Source organism: Staurois parvus, unplaced genomic scaffold (assembly GCF_062004578.1).
Source record: "Staurois parvus isolate SC_StPar_1 unplaced genomic scaffold, SC_StPar_1.0 ptg000066l, whole genome shotgun sequence".
NCBI lineage: Eukaryota > Metazoa > Chordata > Amphibia > Anura > Ranidae > Staurois > Staurois parvus.
In genome coordinates this window covers 5,313,494-5,336,757 of record NW_028317862.1, presented here as the reverse complement: position 1 = coordinate 5,336,757, position 23,264 = coordinate 5,313,494, and positions in this window count along the sequence as shown.

The window sequence follows — 23,264 nt, the reverse complement described above, 5'->3', positions numbered from 1 at the left end:
AATCAATGAGCCACATGATACATCATATGCCCAATGCCTGGACCTAGACTGGGTCATCATAGGCAAAGTCTCTCTGGGTAATGTAATGAGGTCTTCCACAGTTTCTTCTTTCACAACCCATGTTCTGCCAAATGGTTGCCTTACTAGTTTCAAGCAGGGCTGCCCATATGACTACTATGTCAAAGAAAGACTTTGCAGTAAAGGCATGCAGTAGTTTTTCAAACAAAGTGATAACAAGACTCTTCATTTCGGGAGGATGATAATGTTAGCACCATAATGTTCAATGTAACTAATAACAACATAAGGATTTCCTTAAAACTATGAGTAATGCTGATTACACTCAGTCTGAATATCAGCCAGTTTAGCAGGAACTATGTGTACAGCTGTCCTTCTGACAGAAGCAGGTCTAAGGACCTGCTTTTGTAAATGGGACATGCTGGAAAACCAGCATCTGATCAGCACTCACAGCCAATGGTTACGAGCACTGATTAGTGTGTTCTGGTGGGGTGTAGTCCCCCTGTCAGAACACAAAGGCACAGCTGATGAGATCACTGCACTAACATTGCTTGTGTCAGTACTGCGATCTCTCAGCCAGGGGTGGACTGACAACTCATGGGGCCCCCGGGCAATAGGGGATCATGGGGCCCCTGTGTCCTTGCCCAAACTCAGAAAAGCCTATGAAAAAGGTACCAGGGGCATTTTATGGGGCCCCCTATTGACCCTGGGCCCTCGGGCAGTGCCCGAGTTTCCAAATGGTCAGTCCGCCCCTGTTCTCAGCTTTTTTTTTCGTTCAGCCCCCTGAACTCAGGTTATGCTTGCCACACTGCCAACCTCAGGCTTCACAAAATTGTCTCTAACAGTGACAAAGTAGTGAAAGCCTTTCTTTCTGATGATCATGCTGTTAATGTAAAGGGATTCGATTTAGGAATGGATTTTTCCCATATGCAACATAACAGATAGCTTTGGGATGTCAAAAAAGACACATTCATGTTTCAAGCGTAAACGTTTGACAAGTCCTTCATGAAAAAAGGAGTTTTGTCTACTGTGAACAGCATTTATGATCTTCCATGATTCGTAGCACATTGCTTTAATCCCAAAGGAGGGTAGGGATGGAATAGATTGTGCAAATTATCATCCCATATCATTATTGAATGTCCATCTAAAGATATTCATGAAAGTCCTGGCTACTTGCCTTATCTCAGTTGTACCTGTGTTGGGCTACTGTGACAAAGTAGGCTTTATTCCAAATAGAGAGGCCAGAGATGATTTGTGTCATGCTCTGAAAGTGAACCACATAGCTTGGTCAGGGACCGCTCTGTTGCTGCTGATTTCAGCGGACATGGAGCAGGCCATTGGCCAAGTCAGTTGGCCATTTATGCGACAGACACTTCAGCACCTAGGCTTGTCCTAATATGTACACAGGGATTGATGGCATTTATTCCCAGTCAACAGCAGTGGTGAGTGCCGATGAGACAATCTCCTATACTTTTAGTTTGAGCAAAAGGACCTGTCAGGGCAGGCCCCTCTCATCTCTGATATTTGTCCTAGTTCAGAACTTCTACTGAGCTATATCTGGACTAATCCAGACATAAGGGGCATACAAAGCAAGAGCGCCCATCATAAAGTTTCAGCATATGCCAACGACTTATTATTGTTTGTAAATATTCCTGAATTCACTATCCCTAACCTGTTAAAATCCCTTAGGACATGCAGTTTTCTCCAACTACAAATAAATGTACAAAAGGCGGAGGTGATGTACGTAAACCATCCCTAGACAGGCTCCAGAACATAAAAGTTAACTTTCTATTCAAGTGGGTTTGCCATAAGCTCAAGTATCTGGGTATTTACCTTACTCCATCAATATCTGATATATTTAAAGAAAGCTTTCTTTCATGGTTGATGCAGACCAAGGGAGATGTCAAGCGCTGGCACCACCTGACCTTCACTTGGTTTGGGAGGAATAGCATCCTGAAGGTGACTGTCCTCCCAAGACTTCTATACCTCTTACAGACACTCCCATTTCTGCTTCAATGTAACTTTCTCTGAACAGTACGGGTGGTAATAAAATGAAAAGGATCTTCTATCGCCTCCTCGCCCTCCCAAAGGAGCATGGCAGTATTGGGTTTCCAGACAGAACTATACATTATTATGCTGTTCACCTGACAAGAACTCTTGATTGGATAAAGCATGCCTGACAGAAGGGCTAGGTTGGGCTGGAACAGGATTTTCCCCAGGTGTCTCTGCAAACCCTTCCATGGCAAACTGCACTGCTACCGCCAAGCATCAAACCCCTCCTTGTGATTGGAACCATGCTCCATATTCTAAATAAGACAGGCTGCCTTTCCAGAGCTCCCCTATACTTTTACCTCTTTTTTTTCCCTATTATAGGAGCACTAGATTTCCCTTTGACAGACCCTAAGTTTAAAGCTTTTCTTCACACTAACCAATTTAGAGTCCACCATTTTATCCAGGGAACTCACTGGGGCACTATAGAAGACATCAAGAACATGGTATTCACCTCCTTTGGATTACTGGAAAGCCATGCAGGTTCATTACTTGACATCCTCTTCTGGGCCAGTCCCCTCTACGTCACGCTCTCTTCAAAACTCACTCTTGTCTAAGCTATCAGAAGGCTATGTGCCACCATTTATACAAAAGTGGGAACAGCATTCAGAATTGACAGTTACTGATAAACAACAAGACTGTATTCTATACCTTGTCGATTGCTCATCTATAGCATGTAAGCTTTAAGAATCGAGGTATAAAGTCCTGATGTGATGGTTTAGGGTCCCTATCCCCCTGCATGGGATCTGCCTGGCAGTCTCATCGACATGCTGGTATTGCCAACAAGATGATGGTACCATGTTACATATTTTCTGGACGTGTCCTCATATCTGCCTCTTCTTGGCCTCAATTCAGGATCTGGTCTTCAAGTTGACTGATATACGCTTAGTGAACAGGCTATAAACCTGTCTACTTCACTTAACTTCGCTCTTGTGATGAAGATACAAGAGATCCTTTATGATCCACTTACTAAATGCAGCCTAAATCTGCATCCCTCAAAAATGGAAATGTTCAGGCCTCCCAACAGTAGGTCAGTGGATCACTGTGGTGAACAAAATTACTGAAATGGAACCTTTAATGGCAGTTATGAGGCGGAAAGAGAAGCAGTACCGAAAACATGGTATTATTGGCACGATTTCCAATACTCAGTGACTTCAATACCTATGTGTTCTCTTTGCTTCCTTAGCAAATTCAGTTGGAGATCAAATTTAATTAGAGATGTTATAGCGGATGGCATGGGTTGTGGCGTGATGGCCTAGCCTCTGGAGTCCGAATGTACTACCACCTTTATTCTCTCCCCCTTTTTTTCTTACTTCCTCCATCTCTTCAACTGTCAAGTCTTTCTTACCAACTAACCTTTACACCTATATATTAGGACATACTACTAGTTGTATGTCAATTGGCAGTACCTTGCTACAGACTTGCAGCACTATTGTAGGGCTACCAGATTGATGTTTGTTTTCTTAGTTTTTCTTTTTCTTTTTTTTTTGTTTCTTTTGTTATGGTTATAGTTTGATAAAACTGAAACTTCTGCAGTTACTTTTGAAGATTCCACTTCCTTTTGAGCTTTTCAAATTTTTTTTAGGTTTACTTTTTTCAGGTCTACCCAAACAAGCCAAAACATTATCTTCCCACATCTTGACAGCAGCCAGGAGAACCATACCTATGCATTATCTCACTGATATCTAATTTTCACTTTTTGCAAGTGGGAGCTGTAGTTGTGGCTGTTCTGTTGCCTGTTTCCATCTTGGTATAAGATAGAGGTATACCATCTGTGACTATTAGCCTGTTGTTTGATCTTTACGAGTAGCAACATTTAGTATCTTATTTTTTGTATACTTTCTAGAGAACATTTGTGGAAACATTTTGTTGGTTCCACACTTTGATACCTCATAAAGGGGAAGCTCATCAGTGATCTAGTCCAGGTATATTTATTGCCTTTATTGACTCATCTGTATGTATACTTTAACCACTTCAGTACCGGGCACTTTTACCCCCTTCCTGTCCAGGCCAATTTTCAGGTTTCAGCTCTCTCACACTTGGAATGACAATTACGCGGTCATGCAACACTGTACCCAAACTAAAATTTTATCATTTTGTTTCCAAAACTAGAGCTTTCTTTTGGTGGTATTTAATCACTACTGGGGTTTTTATTTTTTGCTAAATTAACAAAAAAAAATGTTTTAAAAACCCCCACTTTTCTTTTTTTCTGTTATAAAAGTTTGCAAATAAATAATTGTTCTTCATAAATTTAGGCCAAGATGTATTCTGCTACATTTCTTTGGTGAAAAAAAACAAATCAGTGTTTATTATTTAGTCTGTAGGAAAGTTATAGAGTTCACAAACTATGGTATATATATGAAAATTGATCAATCCTGAAAACGGCCAATCTAATTTTTTGAGGCCCAAAAATATCAGGACAGTACAAATATCCCCCAAATGACCCCTTTTTGCAAAGTAGACAGTCTGGTGTATTTCAAAGGAGGCATGGTGAGTTTTTTGAAGTTGTAATTTTTTTGTCATAATTTTTCGGAAAATGAAGAAATTTTAAAAATTATTTTCACAATTTTGTTTTACATACTGTCACCAGTGCAGTACAACATCATCATATAACTGGTGTGGTGGTGATCAGGGACACTAGCTGGTGACTGTACGAAAAAATTAAATGATTATTTTTTTTTCAAATTCTTTTTATCATTTTTTTATTACATTTTTTTCTCTTTTTTTAAGATTACATATTGCATACATATTACACTATGACCAAAGTAGTATAATGTTACAATAGTAACATTGTATTACTTTGGGGAGGTGATCTGTATTTTTTTTTTTTTTTACACAATTTATAGGAAAGAATTTATTTGCTATAAGCTAGCATTTAACTGAATGAAATCGATTCATTCAGCTTTTTTTGTTGTGATTAGCTGTGATTGTCCAAGGCTAATCATGTGACACAGATGTGCTGTGACTGGTTAAGCCTGTGCATGTGATCACTGTGACCATTCACATCTAGACACACTTGTATACAATGGATGGCATGAAAGGAGGTAATCCATTTCATACAACTGCAATGTGACCTGCTGTGATTGGTCACACCAGGTCACATGGTACTGGCAACGGAGTCGGTACACAAATCTGTCATCGGCCGTGTCCGAGGTACACAGCCGGTGACAGATCTTGCCACAGCGCGGCCCTGTGCAATGTGCGATCTGGGTAGGATATAATATGACGCCCTCCTGGAGGGACGAGAGGTTCGCCAGGCCGTAATATTACTATAGGCCCAGGCGGGAAGTGGTTAAGTGGATTATAGATTTCATCTAAGACAAGGCTGTTTTTTGATATTTTTGCCTCTCCCCATATGGATACCTCCATGTGTTTCAGATGTCTGGGTTGATCTAAGTGCCTGATAGAGGGGTGTGTTACTATTTTCAATTCCCTATTGACCTCCATTAGACAAGTTTATGTGAGTTCCTTTTCTCTTTTCTCACATATATTACATAGAATGCCAATAGACTCAATATATCTAATCTATGGTATTTATGATCGTGATTAGCACTCATTCACTATGTTAGACCCCTGAGGGGTCTGTTTGCATAGATGATGTCTGGAATTAACCAGCAAGGATAGTGTAACGGACCGCCTGACAGTACCTCTATCAGTCCCCTGATAGAGGCTCCCCAGAGTGCGGAGTCTAAGTACCGGAGCACTTGTTCACCAGGGCCCCTGATGGTGGGGATGGACTTGGAGCGCGCCGGGACCAGGTCGCAGCTGCTAGGTATCTCTACCAGAGGTAGAGGAGTCTGCCAAGGGCTCCAGCGGGTTAAGAGTCTGATGTGAGGGAGCCTAGGGATCCCTGAGGGATGGATGGACGGATGAGCAAAGTCATAGTCAAACAAGCTGGGTCGGTAACTAGCGGGTCGGTGAGGTACAAGACGATATGCAAAGGATAGTCGGGTCACACGCAGGGTCAATACCAAAAGATCAGATCTATAAGGGAACATCCAGGAGCAGAGTCAGGCAAGCCAAGGGGTCAGGACAGGAGAAGGCGACAAGGTCAGACAATCCAGTTCAGAGTACTCACTACACAGGCAACAGGATACAAATAGGATACAAATAGTTTATAGCCCGCCCTGCACCTGACAGGTGTAGCCTGGGTCCTAGTGCCTGCCTAGTACTGTCCAGGCGACGGGTGCACCTGGGTCCTAGTGCCCTGCCACCTTTACGTCTCGGCAGACACCTACGCATGTGTAGACCCATGCATCGCGATGGTTCCTGACAGATAGTTTGAATTTCTTTTTTTATGAATAGCGATGTGAGTCACACTTCATATGGTGTGTGTGGATTTTTTTTTCTCTTCTCTGAATTACTTTATCATTTTCTAGAATACTGTTTATAACATCTCACCTTTCTCCCTGAAGAAGATTCAAATTATAAATTCAATGAATTGAAACGCATTGGAGTTTTTCTCTTTGGTGATATATAGCCTAATCATTGCCATCCACATCAAAATGATGTTTTGTGTATTGTGTCTATGTTTTTTCATTGATGTACTATGTTCAATAAATTTGTATTTTTTATATAAGATCTTTTTTTCTTTTTGTAGTTTTGGCGCTTAAAAAGTCAATTTTTCTTCTCTGTATGTTTTTTATGGCTCTGCAATTTTGGGATAAGCACCTTGTATGTTTAACACATTTGACCACATATATTTTTGCACCTGAACGAATGTCAGATTGGGACCGGTGGCTGTTTCCATGCACCAACTGCATCCCAAAAGACCTGAATGGAAATGCCTGCTGGCGGATGCACAGAACACCTGTGCATTCCATGCAAGGGAAGATGACCCTTTGCTTGCAAAATCACATAGATGCGCCCATGTGAACAAAACCTATGCTAGTTATAAAATTAACTTAGGACTGTCATCTTTTGCTTTAAGACAAGATCTTTATCTCTAAATGTAACTCCCTAGGTGTGACAGGAAAGAAACCTCATGTGTTATTGGCTATTTTGTTCTATAGACTCTACTGTTCTCTGCAGTTACATGACAAAGTCGACATTCCTTCTAAAGTGACCCTGTCTCAGGTTGAAGTCTGAAAATAGCAATTACCTGTGAGAGAAAACTAAGGTTCTATTCACACTTGCATTCCTGTAATTAGTATTTCTGTGCCTCCCAGATCTCTTTTTTTCTGAATTTAGAAGTTCTTGCTTTAAAGCAGATTTACCCACATTTAGATGTATTTAGTTGTATGCTAGGTTGCGATAACAAGTGTTTACATCTGAAAAGCTGTGTTGAGAATTTGTAGTCATAAACGGGACACACAGAATTCTATGTTCTCTAAATTACTCTGGGCTGAATTGCCCTAAAAGCAGCTAAACACTCAGACTGAAACATTACCAGCATTTATATGCATTTAGAAAGGTGCTTTAAATGCATATAAATGCAAATCTGACACTGCAAGTATGATACAGGCCTTACTTCTCCCTCTGCAAACACTGCTCCATTCAGTAGAAATGGTCCCCTAAAGTCTGCTTGGAAATCAACACCTTTGGAAATGTTGATCTTATGGTTCCCCTGCAGCTCTGTATTCACACTTGACTTGAGCGTTTTGTGCCTTGAAGCTCGAAGCTCCAAAATAAGATCAAACTTAAAAAATCTATTGTTCTTTATGGTGCCTGTTCTCACGATCAGGTGTGAACAGGCACCATAGAGAACAATTGAATTTTAAAGTTTGAGCTTTTTCGGAGCTTTCAGCTTCAAAATGCTCAAGTGTGAATGCAGCCTCACTGGTTTCTCCTGCTGACATCTGCATCATTACAGAATGCAGACGTGCAGGGGCGGACTGACAACTCATGGAGCCCCCGGGCAATAGGGGATCATGGGGCCCCTGTGTCCTTGCCCAAACTCAAAAAAGCCTATGAAAAAGGTACCAGGGGCACCTCATGGGGCCCCCTACTGACCCCGACCCTCGGGCAGCGCTCGAGTTTCCAAATGGTCAGTCCGCCCCTGCAGTAGTGAGGTGGAGGTCTGCAGGAGGAAGCAGTGAGAGCTGCAGGGGAGATCGATACTCCCACAAGTGTTGCCTTCCCAGTGGACTTCAATGGACATAAGTGGACTATTTCTACAAAACAGAAAGATTATCTGGCAGTGTGGGCACCAGGAGATGTAATTATTCAGTCTTTTCCTTACAGATAGCTGTTTTTTTGTCAGACTTTAGATTGGAGACGGGGCAACTTTAACATTTATTATTGAACTGGTGTGCTTGAGAAAAGCTTGGAGTCAATTTCAGTACTTCAATTCTTGAAAACCAAATGCAAATAATGTGTGCAATATTAACCACTTGACCTTCAGAAGATTTACCCCCCTTCATGACCAGGCCATTTTTTGCTATACAGCGCTGCGCTTCTTTAACTGGTAATTGTGTTGGCATGCAACACTGTACACAAACAAAATTTATTTAATTTTTTCACACAAATAGAGTTTTCTTTTGATGGTATTTCATCATCACTGGGTTTTATTTAGTTATTTGCAATATAAATAACAAAAGACCAAAAATTAAAAAAAATATATATATATTTTCAATTGTTTTTATAAAAAATATCAAGTAAACTTAAATTTCATCATCAGTTTAGGCCATATTGTATTCTGCTACATGTGTTTGTTAAGAAATGTCAATAAGTGTATATTAATTGGTTTGTGTGAACGTTATGGTATAGATACTGGAATTTACTCATACAAATGAGTGCAGAGAGGTCACTCCAGGTGGAAACATGTGAACAGTTAATCATGAGCTCACCACTGCTGCCTTGTTAATCATATGCATGACGAAGAGAACTGGAAAAAAAAGGCGCTGTGGAAAATGCTCTCAGACAAGCACCTTAGTGAAGGTGCATCTTTATTGGGTGAGACAAAGTAGCAAATATAATAAAATTGACCAGCCTGAAGTGGACAGTGTGACTCCAATGGACGGCACGTCCGCTCTGAGGGGAGCTGAGATCAGAGAATGCTCCTGTTGGCTTCAAATCACGTGGTGTCAGCGTCCTGGGTGGTGTCACCATGGCAAGCGAAGGCAGTGTCCGGCGTTAGCTTCAGCTGGGAGCATATGTAGGGTTACCAAGACGACATGTTTCACGCAGTTGCGCTTTGTCAAGTCTCTGGTAACCCTGGCCGGCGGCCATTATATAGAAGACCATTAAAGGGAAGGCTGGCTGAGTGTAAATAGCAGGGGATGGGGTGTCAATCAGAGCAGACGGCTCGTCCTGAAGCAATGCTGAATACAAATTTAAAGGTACAAATTGCAAATGATAAAAAGTGATATGTATAAAAACAATATTGGAATTTTTATACATATCACTTTTTATAATTTGCAATTTGTACCTTTAAATTTGTATTCAGCATTGCTTCAGGACGAGCCGTCCACTAATTCAACTGATAATTGCGCGGTCATGCAATGCTGCACCCAAACGAAATTTACGTCTTTTTTTTCCACACAAATAGAGCTTTCTTTCGGTGTAATTTGATCACCTGTGCGCTTTTTATTTTTCACGCTATAAACAAAAAAAGACCAAAAATTTTGAAGAAAAATAATATTTTTTATTTTAAGCTATAAAAAATATATAGTAAACTCAAAGTTGGCTATATATTTAGGCCAAAATGTATTCTGCTACATGTTTTTGGTAAAAAAAATCCCAATAAGTGTATATTGATTGCTTTGTGTGGAAGTTATAGCGTCTACAAACTATGGTATAAATACTGCAATTTACGCCATTTTTTTGCTATACAGCACTGTGCTAGTTTAACGGACAATTGCGCGGTCATGCAATATGGTACATAAATTAAATTTACATCCTTTTTTCCCCACAAATTGAGCTTTCTTTTGGTGGTATTTGATCGCCTGTGCGGTTTTTATTTTTTGCGCTATAAAAAAAAAGGCTGACAATTTTGAGGAAAAAAAAACAATATTTTGGACTTTTTGCTATAAAACATGTCCAGTAAAAAAAAAATGCAAAAATCAAATTTAGTCATAAATTTCTGCCAAAATGCATTCTGCGACATGTCTTTGCTAAACAAAAACCCCAATACGTGTAAAATAATTGGTTTACGTGAAAGTTATAGCGTTTACAAATGGCGGGAAAGATACTGGGATTTTTAGGGTTTTTTTATACTAATAATGGCGGCGATCAGCGAATTATGGCGGCGATCAGGGACTTATGGCAGCGACCAGCGACTTATGGCGGGACTGCGGGACTGCGGCGGACATTTTGACATTGGGGGGTACTGAATTGGGGTCACTGACATCCCCAAAAACACTAATACAGTGATCAGTGCAAAAAAAAAAAAACTGACACTGTACTAATGGCAATGGGGAGGAAGGGGTTAACTTTATTTTGCAGGGAAGGGTTATAGGAGTGAGGGGAGTGTTTTACTAGGGGGCGGGGGTGTGTGCTGGGCGGGACAAGGCTGATCGAGAAAGAGAAACTGTTCTTTCTCGATCAGCTCATCCTTGAGCTGAGAAGGAAGTGACAGATAGCACAGCTACTGCAGCCGTGCTCTCTGTCACTGTTTGCCGCCGATCGCCGGGACATAGCCGCTAAGGAGCGGCTGTGACCTGGCGACTGACATCTGCGGCGGTGATCCGCGGGACAAATAGGGCGGCGGCGCGCCTCGCGCGCGCCCCCTATTTGTTTACAAAACACACGTCTTAAAACGTGGTTTTCCTGTGAGTGCCGCCCTGTCGCCGTATATGTACAGTGGCTGGGTGGCATGCGGTTAACCACAAATTTATGGAAAATGACAATTTTTTTTTTTACACAAAAATGACGCCTAAATAATATATTGCTCACACATGCCATGAGTATATGTGGAATCACATACCAAAATATATTCTGCTACTTCTCCTGAGTATAGGGTTCCACATGTGTGAGACTTTTTGGGAGACTAGCCACATACAGGAGCCTGAAATCCGATGCCCCCTTTGAAAGCCTGAAGGTGCTTAATTTCCTCATTTCACTTCCTCACTAGCTATAACAATTTTGGAGGCCCTGAAACGCAGGATAGAACAACCTCCCCAAATGATCCTTTTACAGAAAGTAAAAACCCTAAGAAATTTAATAAGAGGTGTGGTGAGTATTTTGCAGATCTCATTGTTTGTCACAAGGTTTTGAAAAATACAATAGCAAAGAAAACATTAATTTTCATTTTCTTTGTTAATTTTCCAAAAACTTGTGGCAACAAACGAGATTTGCAATATACTCACCAAGCCTCTTAACAAATACCTTGGAGTGTCTAATTTGAAAAAAAAGGAGTCATTGGGAGGGATTTAAACTATTCTGTCATTTCAGAGCCTCCAAAACTGTGATAGGTAGTCAGAAAGTGTAATGAGAAAATAAAGTCCTTTAAAAGCCTGAAGGTGCTTATTGGATTTTGGGGTCTTGTACGCGACTAGATGGCCAAAAAGTCTCTCAAATGTGGTATCCCCATACACGGGATAAATAGCAGAATATATTTTGGGGTGTAATTCCACATATACCCATGACATATGAGAGCAATATATAATTTAAGTGATGACTTTCCGTAAAAAAAAAAATAGTAATTTTCCAAAGACTTGTGGTAAAAATTAATTCTTCTATTGAATCAACATGCCTCTCAACCAACAGTTTGGGGTGTCTACTTTCCAAAAAGGGTCATTTTTTTTGAAAGGGGGATTTGTTGTCCTGGCATTTTATGCCCAGCATTAGAAGCTTATGCCACACATCACTCAAGTCGCCCTTGACACTAATACAGTGATCAGAAAAAAAATGTGTACACTGTACCAATGACACTGGTGACAGTGGCAGTGAAAGAGTTAACTGGGGTGATCAGGGGTTTAAAATGTGCTTAACTATGTGTTTTAGGTGTCAGCGTAGTGCTTCTACTCACATAGATCCGCTTTCTCCTCTCTCTGGAACGGAATGTGCTCCAAAGAGAGAAGACTGCATCATTTCCTGTGCCTGTGTTCTGTAAACACAGGCACAACATTATCTCTGATTCAATACAACCCATCAGCAGGTCCAAGCCAAACATCATTGGCCTGGATCTGGTGAGTGATTGGTGCTGTACCGAATCACAGCACCGCCGGGCCAGCGGGCACATGCATGCACACCCATGGATCACATAAATATAAAAGATTTTGCACAGGGAGTCTGCCCTGAAGCAGTAAAACTGCAAAAGGGCGGACGTCAAGTGGTTAATATTGAAGCAGTGTGGTTCTTACTAGCCCCACTCTAAATTGAAGCCAGCAGCCAGAAGATGGGGTAAAGAACTTTACATATACTGGACTGATAAATGGTTCTTTATAGGGATGTATAGCATGGCCAATACCAAGGGAGAATAACAAGAAATATCATAAGAGTTATTTAATTTGCTTGGTTGGTAATGTTTGGAGTTTTAGTGAAAGATGGTCTGTCAGTGGTGGTGAGCAGGAAGGTTCTCTGGACTCCAAGCATGCCATTTGGTTACCCTTTTAATGTGTGTTGTGTTCAAGATCCCGATGGACTAAGCCTTGAACACATGTGTTTGCGAGACCTCCTTAGCAAGTGAATGTGTGATTCCAAACAATAGACCTGTTGCCCTAAGGCCTTCCAAAGATGGAACCTGTGTACATGAGCAGTGAACCAGAAGGTGAGGCTTGGGCACTGCCTGCCATCACTGAAGAGTATAGGACCCTGGTGCAGGACAGGCTTATCATACTATATCAGGAAGTGTTGCCTTAATCATGAAGTAGGCCTGCCTAACCTATATGGTGTAGACTTTGCTGTAAACCATTAGTGGAGGATTTCACCACAACTCGCAGCTACGAGGTGCTACAGTCTACCATATGAATAATAAATACATAAAACTCTACTATGTATATTAAAGTTACTGCTAATTGCTAGCTAAAAGTCCAATATTTTCCCAGCACTGTTTACTTAGTAAAGCAACCAGATAAGCATTATAGGGAATATTTAAACAAATGTAAGGACTAATGATTTCACACATGCTTCTTTTAAAATGCACTATGTGCTCTTATTCAAAGAAATACATGGGAAAGGATAAATACATATAGTTCTGGTTGCTAAATAAGTCTGGATTTGAAGTATTTCTTTAAAAAATTCAACATACATTCGTATTTTATCTGTTAGCCTCAGAGGTAGATACAAACCTTTGGGAGGTTGTAGTACATGGCCAAATTGTTCATCATAGATATGTATACTTTTTATATGGTGTTTGCATTTAGAATGGGTATTATTAAGTCTAGTAGAGCATGTATATGATTTAGAGATATGCTATTGCAAACATTTGTATTTTATGAACTTGAACTTTATGTTTAAGACCAGTACAGTGAATCACAATGTAAGGATTAAATGTAGATTTAAAAGCAATCCATAGCTTCTGCTGTATCAAATACTGTATACTCATATAACATCCTAAAGTAAAAAGAATGAGGTAGGACATACCTATCCAAATGTCTTACATTGTTAAATAATAATAATAATTAGTAGTAGTAGTAGCAGCAGCAGAATTACTAATACTAATTATTTATTCACAGTTGTGTACAAACACGCAGGGTCACAGGAAAGGATGGTTGAAGTCTAACATCTCTATCTAGTGAACGCATACTGTACTATCACTATCACTATGAGCATAACTCAACTAACCATTGAAAAGAAGTGATTAGTATTTAAAGTGCAACTATATTGTGTTGGTTGTGCCCAAAAGAAATGAAGGGTCATGGCCTTGTCACCAGTATCTATATCACCAATGCTCACTGCAGTACTTAATAAGAAACTCATACTCAATGAGAAACTGAAATATCACTAGAAAAGCAGTCCTCAGAGGAGCTAGACTGGATGAGATATGTCTTAGGCCTCATTTACATGGGCTCTTATACCCATAGTCCATGAATAGGCCATGTTTTTAAGTGGCTGGAGCTGCCAGGTGCTGTGTGCTGGCAACCCATTTATGCATATGGGATTGCAGCCACTGTATGGACACATTCACTCATGTCAATTTGACAGCCATACAAGTGAGCAACCCCAAATACAGATAGTGTGCATTCAAAGTTGCACTCCATCACCAGAATGTCATATTGGGGCACCAGCTGTCATATTGGGGCAAGCAGCTATGTATATGTAGCTAATGCATTTCTATAGACATGAATAGACTGTCTGCATGCAGCACCTGGTGACTCCAGCCTCTTAAAGACATGGTCCATTCACAAGCTATGGGTATAAGCGCTAATGTAAACGAAGCCTTAGGTGATCTCATGCTGCAGACACAGGAGTGTCCAGACACTCTCATATGTCAGGAATTGCACTGCATCTTCTCATGAGAAATTCAAAGCAGAAATGTACTTTTTCCAAGGTACTACTTAGACACAATTATATAAAAATATAAGCATGGTTACACATGTACAACTTTTTAAGTTTATGACTACCCTTTGTAAGGATGTGTATGCACAGCAAAGCATATCTTTTTTCTTCATTTGAATGTGTGATGCTGTGAATATTTTACAATGGCAATATTTAATCACTTCAAGTCCAGACACTTTCACCCTCTTCCAGTCCAGGCCAATTTTCAGCATTCAGCGCTGTCACGCTTTGAATAACAATTGTGCGGTCATGCTACACTGCACCCATATGACATTTTTTTGAGATAGATAAAACTGTCTTTTGGTGGTATTTATTCACCACTGGGATTTTTATTTTTTGCTATATAAATGAAAAAAGATCAAACATTTTGAAAAAAAAGTTTTTTTACTTATAAAATTTTGCAAATAAATAATCTTTCTTCATCTTGGCCAAAATGTATTCTGCTACCTTTTTGGTAAAAGAAAAAATAACCCAAATCAGTTTATATGAAAAATTTTTTTTACATTTTTATTTAATTTTTTTTATATTATTATTTATGTTTTCTTTTGTTTGGGTTTTTTTTTTTAACATACCATCACCCATCAGTACAGTGTCACCATAGTGACACTGTACTACTTGTGGAGGATGATGAAGATTTTTTTTTAATTTTTACACTGATTGCTTTTACACCCATAAAGGCTGTAAAAGCAATAATTTCTCCTTCTATCTGGCTGTATTCCTACAGCCATTGAGAAATAGTGTGAGAGCTGTAATTGGTCACACCTTATCACATGGTACAAGACTGTTGTGAATGACCTTGTATCATGTGACCTCTGTGATCATTCACAGAATTCACAAGTAGTAAACAATGATGTCAGTAAGTGACCTCTTGTTTACTACTATTCATGTGACCACATGAATTGGGACTTCACACAGCAGCCCCGTACAGCGATCTGTGTTCCGTTTAGAAACGTCCCACTGCATCGGCAATGTTCCCTTCCGGCCATTTATCAGCATGGGCCAGAAGGGAAGAGGTTAAAGTGGAAATAAACTCTCTTAATCAACTTTAACTATTTCTAATCGGTATGCTGTTAGCATTAGTAAATAGATATGAAGGTTTATTATATTTACTTTACTTCAAACTTTTTTTTACATTACATTTGCTTCCTGGTTTCTGGTCCAGGCCAAAATGATGTAATACATCACAGGAGTCTTCCCAATTTTTTTTGTCATTTATCTGGAGGAGGGGCTTTCCCAGCTAGGCACACCCTACTGCCTGCATGCTTGAGCTAGTGGTAGATTGATTCCAGGAAGTAAATGCTACATGAATCATCTGTCCTAACTCAAAAAAGCCATAGCTAGAAATTGTAGGTGGCAATTTTATTAAATAATAATTAAATAACAGTTTTAGTTTGTGGTGCTCTGATACAGTTAAAGCAGTTGTAAAGGCTGAAGGTTTTTTACCTTCATGCATTCAAGGCATGAAGGTAAAAACCTTCTGTGTGCAGCAGTGCCCCCAGCCCCCTCAATACTTACCTGAGCCTCATTGTGATCCAGCAGTGTGAATTACAACCTCGACTGTCCCAGGTCTCTGCCTCCTCATTGGCTCCTGCTGCTGTCAATCACAGCCAGTCAGCCAATGAGGGGGGTGGCAAGCCACTGCTCCAATTGTGAATGGACACACGGAGCAGAGGGTGCCCCCATAGCAAGCTGCTTTCTGTGGAGGCACCCGACAGACAGGAGGAGCCAGGAGAGTCTTTGGGGAACCCGAGAAGAGGAGGATCCAGGCTGCTCTATGCAAAACCACTGCACAGTAGCTAAGTATAGAAATGCTTGTTATTAAAAAAAAACAATGAACCTTTAGAATCACTTTAAGTTCTGCTTTAAGTATGTAATCATGAATGAGTTTAGGTTCCAAAAGCCTTCTCAGGTAGTGCTAAAACAAATTCTCCATGTATATATTATAAGGTCCATTAATCAATATTTTCACCTAAGGTACACATTGCTTTTATCCAAGATTTAGACATTTTTCAATTCTACATATTTGTGAAGCTTGGGTGAAAACAATACCCTATTGGAGAAGATATTTAGAAAATGATGCATAAAAAAAACACTTCCTCTGAGGACTCTGTGTAGCCAGAGGAGGAGCCTGCTAAGGAAGGGGTTGGGAGGGAGAAGCCATCTATATAGGAGGCCCAGGAGGAGGTTCCCAAAGAAAAGACTTTCAGGTCACAAAATAATATTATGAGGGAATTGGAACCTGCAATTACTTACCTGTCTGAAGTAAATATCAATTTACATTCTGTATTTTTATTTATTCATTCTAAGGAGTGAGCAGCTTAGGGTAGCAATGTCACTTTTCCATACATACAAAGATACACTGAGTGAATGTCATCCTAGAACAGGAAACTTGTTTCTGGCAGGATCACCAGTGAAAATAAAAAATATAAAATAAATACAAATAAAATAAAGAAAAACGTCTGTAACAAAACAAATAGAGCCACCTTATCTAAGGACTAGTAAGCTGCAATATAATATATTAATATATATTATATATCATACAATTGCATTCTGCCCCATTCAGAATTGCAAACCAGTGGATTTTTTTCATGGTCATGTTTGCTCATATCCATAACAGGAGTACTTTTGCTAGTTTTCACTAAAAATCCAATACTCTGAGATACAAATGCCATATTTCAGAATGTATTTACATTCACAAATCTTTCTCTAAAACTACAAGTGGAAGAAGGATAAAGGGAATGATTCATGTTTTCCTGGACATTCTTGGGAAGAACTTGATACTTTTCTCCCTAATGTCTGAAAACATAAATATGTAATTAGATAGGCTGAAATGTAGGTATGGCAAAATGATTTGAGGGAAAATGCTTGCAAAATGGATCACATTTGTAAAAGATGAGAATTTTAACTCAGTTTGTGCAATGAGAAGTGCATTTGTCAGAATGAAGGCAATTTTTTAAATCCATTTGTTACAATTTTCTAATGTCCTGGGCACAATGCCAGCATTGAATCATCTAATGTACTACATGTGAGTGGCAAAGCAGTTGGTTACAAGGTCTTTTTTTGTTTTCACTAAAATTATTCACTTACAAAAAAATGTAATGGACCATGTCATCCCATGATTGCATAAAATGAGAGTTCTTATTGTTTTTGAACAAAGTTGTGCACAAATTACATGCATGTGCTTAGTATTTTTAATGATACGCATTTATTTATTATGATTTTCTGTACCTCTCAAATCAAGTGTATTGCATATCAGAACAACTACAGTTAATCATCATCATGATTTTTAATGCTGTAGGACTGAATGTCATTCACATTAATCAATTCTGTCCAAATAATTTAAAACAAAACTAATTCCTAAAACTAACTTTCAGCAATAACAGTGCCTCTTCAATTGAATGAGGAATTATAAGTAGACATGAAAGTGGGCAGGGACCATTGTTGATCAGTTGCATTTTAAAAATCCTCTTAATTTTCTTATTTACATTTTGCAGTTAAAGCAGAGTTCCACTCACTGTAAAAAAATTAAAGTCAGCAGCTACAAAAACGGTAGCTGCTGATTTTTAAAAAACAGCCACTCATCTGTCCCACAGTCCAGCGGTGCCCCCGCCGCAGCCTGTTTCACCAGCTGTCCTGTTTTCCAGGCGCTGGCAACTTCAGTGTGGGCACATGGCTGTGATAGCTTGTGGCTTCACAGCCGGGTGCCCACTGCGCATGCGCAAGCAGCGCTGCGCTTCCTGAATGGTTCTGTCCTTTTCTGAGACCTGTCATGTGTCCCACAAGACTATGGGGAGGGAGGGGAGGAGGACAAATTCCACTTCCGATCGCCTAGGCGATCGCACCAGAAGTGGGAGCGGGTACCTGTCAAATTCGGGTACTCACTCCCCAAAGGTGCCAATCCTTAATGGGGAGCGATGGGACCAATCTTTAAAGTGAACCTTCCCCTTTTGGGTGGAACTCTGCTTTAAAACAAAGCTCAAGCCTCTATTTTCTGTTAAGAGATACTATATGTTAACATCTATACAATTTAATTTTTGATGTTCTGGAAATGAGTTTCTACATACAGTAACACTGACTCAGTTTTATGACAATTATCAAATATATGTAGAGTACATTACTAGTAACTACTACCATGATAGGTATTTCTCAGGGTCAACGTGTGGTCCATGACCAGACAAGAGAATAAAAGAGTATATAAAATTCAATCAATGCTCACAAAATTGAGTATGTTTCACTATAAATATATAAAAAAACTATTGTGCAGTCATCACTATAATAACTAAATTATGACTATATAGGTAAATGAATGAAAATGATGTAACACCTCAATCAAGTATATATCTAGTTAGAGTACAGTTTGCTGCCGCTGGATCACAATATGTTCACACCACATATAAGATCATATAAAAAAAAACAAAGTGACACAGCGCATACACATAGAGATAACGTGATTACAGAATGATCAAATCATATCATAAAAACATCCAATGATAATGCTCATTATTTCTCACATCTATAGTAGTATACTTAAAACATGGGGACGTTAAGTGAAGCAGTCCTTAACAGTAATCTTCTAAAGGTACACCACACCTGTTCATCCTTGAGGGACAAGTATTTAACACCACTTTGTGTGCACCCACCACCATTGGCCTCTCATTTTAGTAATATGACCTACTATGACTTTGGTCAATATGCACCTTAACCCTTTTGTACCCTGGGAAATGGGGGGTCTTCCTCCAGACCAAAGTTCCTCTCCGCGAACCTTAGGGATCATAGACGTGTGTTCAAAATATAATTAAAAATCATAGTGTACTCCATATAAAAGCACATTTATTAAAAATAAATAGAAATTTACTCACAAGCACACTGCACTAAGCTAGGGAACTGCAGGGTAAACTCATGTCTTCAAAGTTTACTCTGCAGCGCACCAGCTTAGTGCACTCTGCTTGTATGATTATGGAGTACACTTTGTTTTATAACTATTAAGAGAATAAAATAAATGTCTTGCACTTCTATGGTAATATCATTGCAAAGCAAGATTCTTTATTAACAACTCACTTGTTCCTCTCAGCAGATTTGAACATCCCAGAGCTGAAATCTATGCAAAGCACCTTTTTTTGTCTGCTTCCTTTGTCACAAAGAGAAACTCACCATGGCTATACTAGTTGCAATTTCCAACTGGTGGTTCTCCAGCTTACAGAACCCCACTTCATAAACTACTAATTTAAAAAAACTCACTGGGAGGGGAACAGTGGTTCCTGTACAAATGTCTCAAGATCTGTTCAACCCCAAGTTCCCCCTAATTCAGTATTCTTTCCTTGAACTTTGCTCCATTTGCCTCTTCTTGGCCTCAATTCCTTATGCATTTAACAACAACCTATACAGGTCCCCTTTGTGGAGCAATTGAAGTAACTAGAGTCTACATCATTGTTTTTTTGTTAAACCAGAAACCTTCCTTGCTTGTTTTTTCGGGGAGGAACACGCAAAAGATCACAATGATACCATACATATAGGCGATACAGTACAGTGCCGACATAATGACTTCTCATCCAAAATATTTTCTGAGCAGTCAAATGAGAACCCCTACTTTGCCAGCCTCCACTATCCACACCAACACTGCCAATGGTATATTAGCATGCACTGTCTTAACCTACCAATTACAGAGAGAACAGAACACACAATAAAGTCCTTAAAGGAGAGAACAACACCTGAAAACATCCTAACACTATTATAAAATCCTTAGAAACAACTTAAATGTTCTTGTCAGGAACATGCTCACCATAGTGCAGCTGAGGCCTCTGGGCTTGCACAGCGATGCAGATGCAGATGTGCACGGGCCCATTCTGCTGCACATAGTTGTGCGCATTTGTGTTCGTGCATGCGTACACGCGCACATGTAGCAGCCTGTTGCTAATGTTGGTGCCAATTGGAATATTTAAACCCAGCAGCACTATTAGCCTGTGCTGTCTGATCTGCAGCTCCCCCTCCCCGTGTTCCTGTGCCTGATCCTATGTCTGACTCCGGCTTGCTTCTTGGACTCCACCTCTGCCTTCTGACTCTGCTTGATCTGCTCCCACCATCACTGACCTTGGCTTGTGACCCGATCATTCTTCTGCCTGCCGTTCATGCCTGATCCACTTATCTATTACCGACCCGGCTTATCTGACCCTGCACACAGTCTGCTACCAGCCTGCTCCACTGCCTGCCTGCTCTGCTACCAGTGTGCTCTGCCACCAGCCAGTCCAGCTGAGACATCTGTATGCTACCAGCCTGCTCCACTGCCAGCCTGCTCTGCTACCAGTTGGCCCCGCTGTGACGTCTGTCTGCTAACTGCCTGCTCTGCTGCAAGCAGCCTAGCCATCCCATCTGCCAGCGACATGCCAGCAATTCCCACATAGACCACAGGACTGACCAGGCACTCATACCCCTTTGTGCTCTCGTGGTTGCTGTTTCACCTTCAGTGACCCTCGAGCCGGAGCTGTACGAGAGGCCTTCCTCTACCGTCAGGCTCACAAGTAAGGTACATGACAGTTCCTTTAGAGATAAACTGCAGTTTTAATTACATTGTAAAATAACACAAACAAATCAAAGTTGGGGATTTAATTCATGAAAAATTTACCTCATTAAATTGGTGTTTTATTCTGGACTATACAGGTGAAACTCGAAAAATTAGAATATCGTGCAAAAGTTCATTTATTTCAGTAATGCAACTTAAAAGGTGAAACTAATATATGAGATAGACTCACCACATGCAAAGCAAGATAGTTCAACAATTTGTCATAATTGTGATGATTATGGCTTACAGCTCATGAAAACCCCAAATCCACAATCTCAGAAAATGAGAATATTGTAAAAAGGTGCAATATTCTCGGCTCAAAGTGTCCCATTCTAATCAGCTAATTAAGCCATGACACCTGCAAAGGGTTCCTGAGCCTTTAAATGGTCTCTCAGTCTGTTTCAATAGGAGTCACAATCATGGGAAAGACTGCTGACCTGACAGTTGTGCAGAAAACCATCACTGACACCCTCTATAAGGAGGGAAAGCCTCAAAAGGTAATTGCAAAAGAAGTTGGATGTTCCCAAAGTGCTGTATCAAAGCACATTCATAGAAAGTTACGTGGAAGGGAAAAGTGTGGAAGAAAAAGGTGCACAAGCAGCAGGGATGACCACAGCCTGGAGAGGATTGTCAGGAAAAGGCCATTCAAAAATGTTGGGGACTTTCTCAAGGAGTGGACTGAGGCTGGAGTCAGTGCATCAAGAGTCACCACACACAGACGGATCCTGGACATGGGCTTCAAATGTCGTATTCCTCTTGTCAGGCTGCTCCTGAACAACAAACAACGTCAGAAGCGTCTTACCTGGGCTAAATAAAAACAGAGCTGGTCTGTTTCTCAGTGGTCCAAAGTCCTCTTTTCTGATGAGAGCAACTTTTGCATCTCATTTGGAAACCAAGGACCCAGAGTATAGAGGAAGAATGGAGAGGCACACACTGCAAGATGCTTGAAGTCCAGTGTGAAGTTTCCACAGTCTGTGTTGATTTGGGGAGCCATGTCATCTGCTGGTGCTGGTCCACTGTGCTTCATTAAGTCCAGGGTTAACGCAGCCGTCTACCAGGAGATTTTGGAGCACTTCATGCTTCCTTCCGCAGACGAGCTTTATGGGGATGCTGACTTCATTTTCCAGCAGGACTTGGCACCTGCCCACACTGCCAAAAGCACCAAAACCTGGTTCAGTGACCGTGGGATTACTGTGTTTGATTGGCCAGCAAACTTGCCTGACCTGAACCCCATAGAGAGTCTATGGGGCATTGCCAAGAGAACATGAGTCCGAACAATGCTGAAGGATTCTGGTCTTCCGTAACACCTCAGCAGTGCTACAGGCTAATAGCTTCCATGCCACGCCGCATTGAGGCAGTAATTGCTGCAAAAGGGGCCCAAACCAAGTACTGAGTACATATGCATGCTTATACTTTTCAGAGGTCTGATATTGTTCTATGTACAATCCTTGTTTTATTGATTGCATGTAATATTTTAATTTTCTGAGATTGTGGATTTTGGGTTTTCATGAGCTGTAAGCCATAATCATCACAATTATGACAAATCACAGCTTGAACTATCTTGCTTTGCATGTAATGAGTCTATCACATATATTAGTTTCACCTTTTGAGTTGCACTACTGAAATAAATAAACTTTTGCACAATATTCTAATTTTTCGAGTTTCACCTGTACTATGGAGAGCCTGTCTTTTTCTTTTTCATGATATTATGTCCAACTGAGTATAAGTGCATAGTGATCTGATATAGTGCAGCAGTACCATCGTTTGACATGTGGTTTTGAGGAAAGCTGGATATCTTGGATTGATACACAAGTGCCGGTTGACAACTCTTAATTGGGGGTCATATGTATCTGGTAAGCCACCCTTTGTTGTAGACTGAGGTGCTGTGTGGTTCATCATTAAGATGTTTTGGTGGCACTTGGTATCCACATCTGTAATTTCCCTCATAAAGGAAGAACCACTGAATTCACAGTTTTTGGCTTCACATTTGGATTCCTTTATTTTTTCAATTTGTGGTGACACATAAGAACTTGATATATTTGCACTGCACTTTTGTTTTGTAATGTTTATTATACTATGTATTATGGTACTGTGCTATCTGCTATGTTTTTTGAGACTCCAACGGAGTCCTAGCACTTTTTTTTGTTCTAATTCATGAAATACATTTTAACAAAATCATAGGCTGGGATACACTAGATAAAGAAAAACATTTAAAAACAAAGAAACATACAAAAATAGCAATCATAAAAATAGTGTGAGGTCA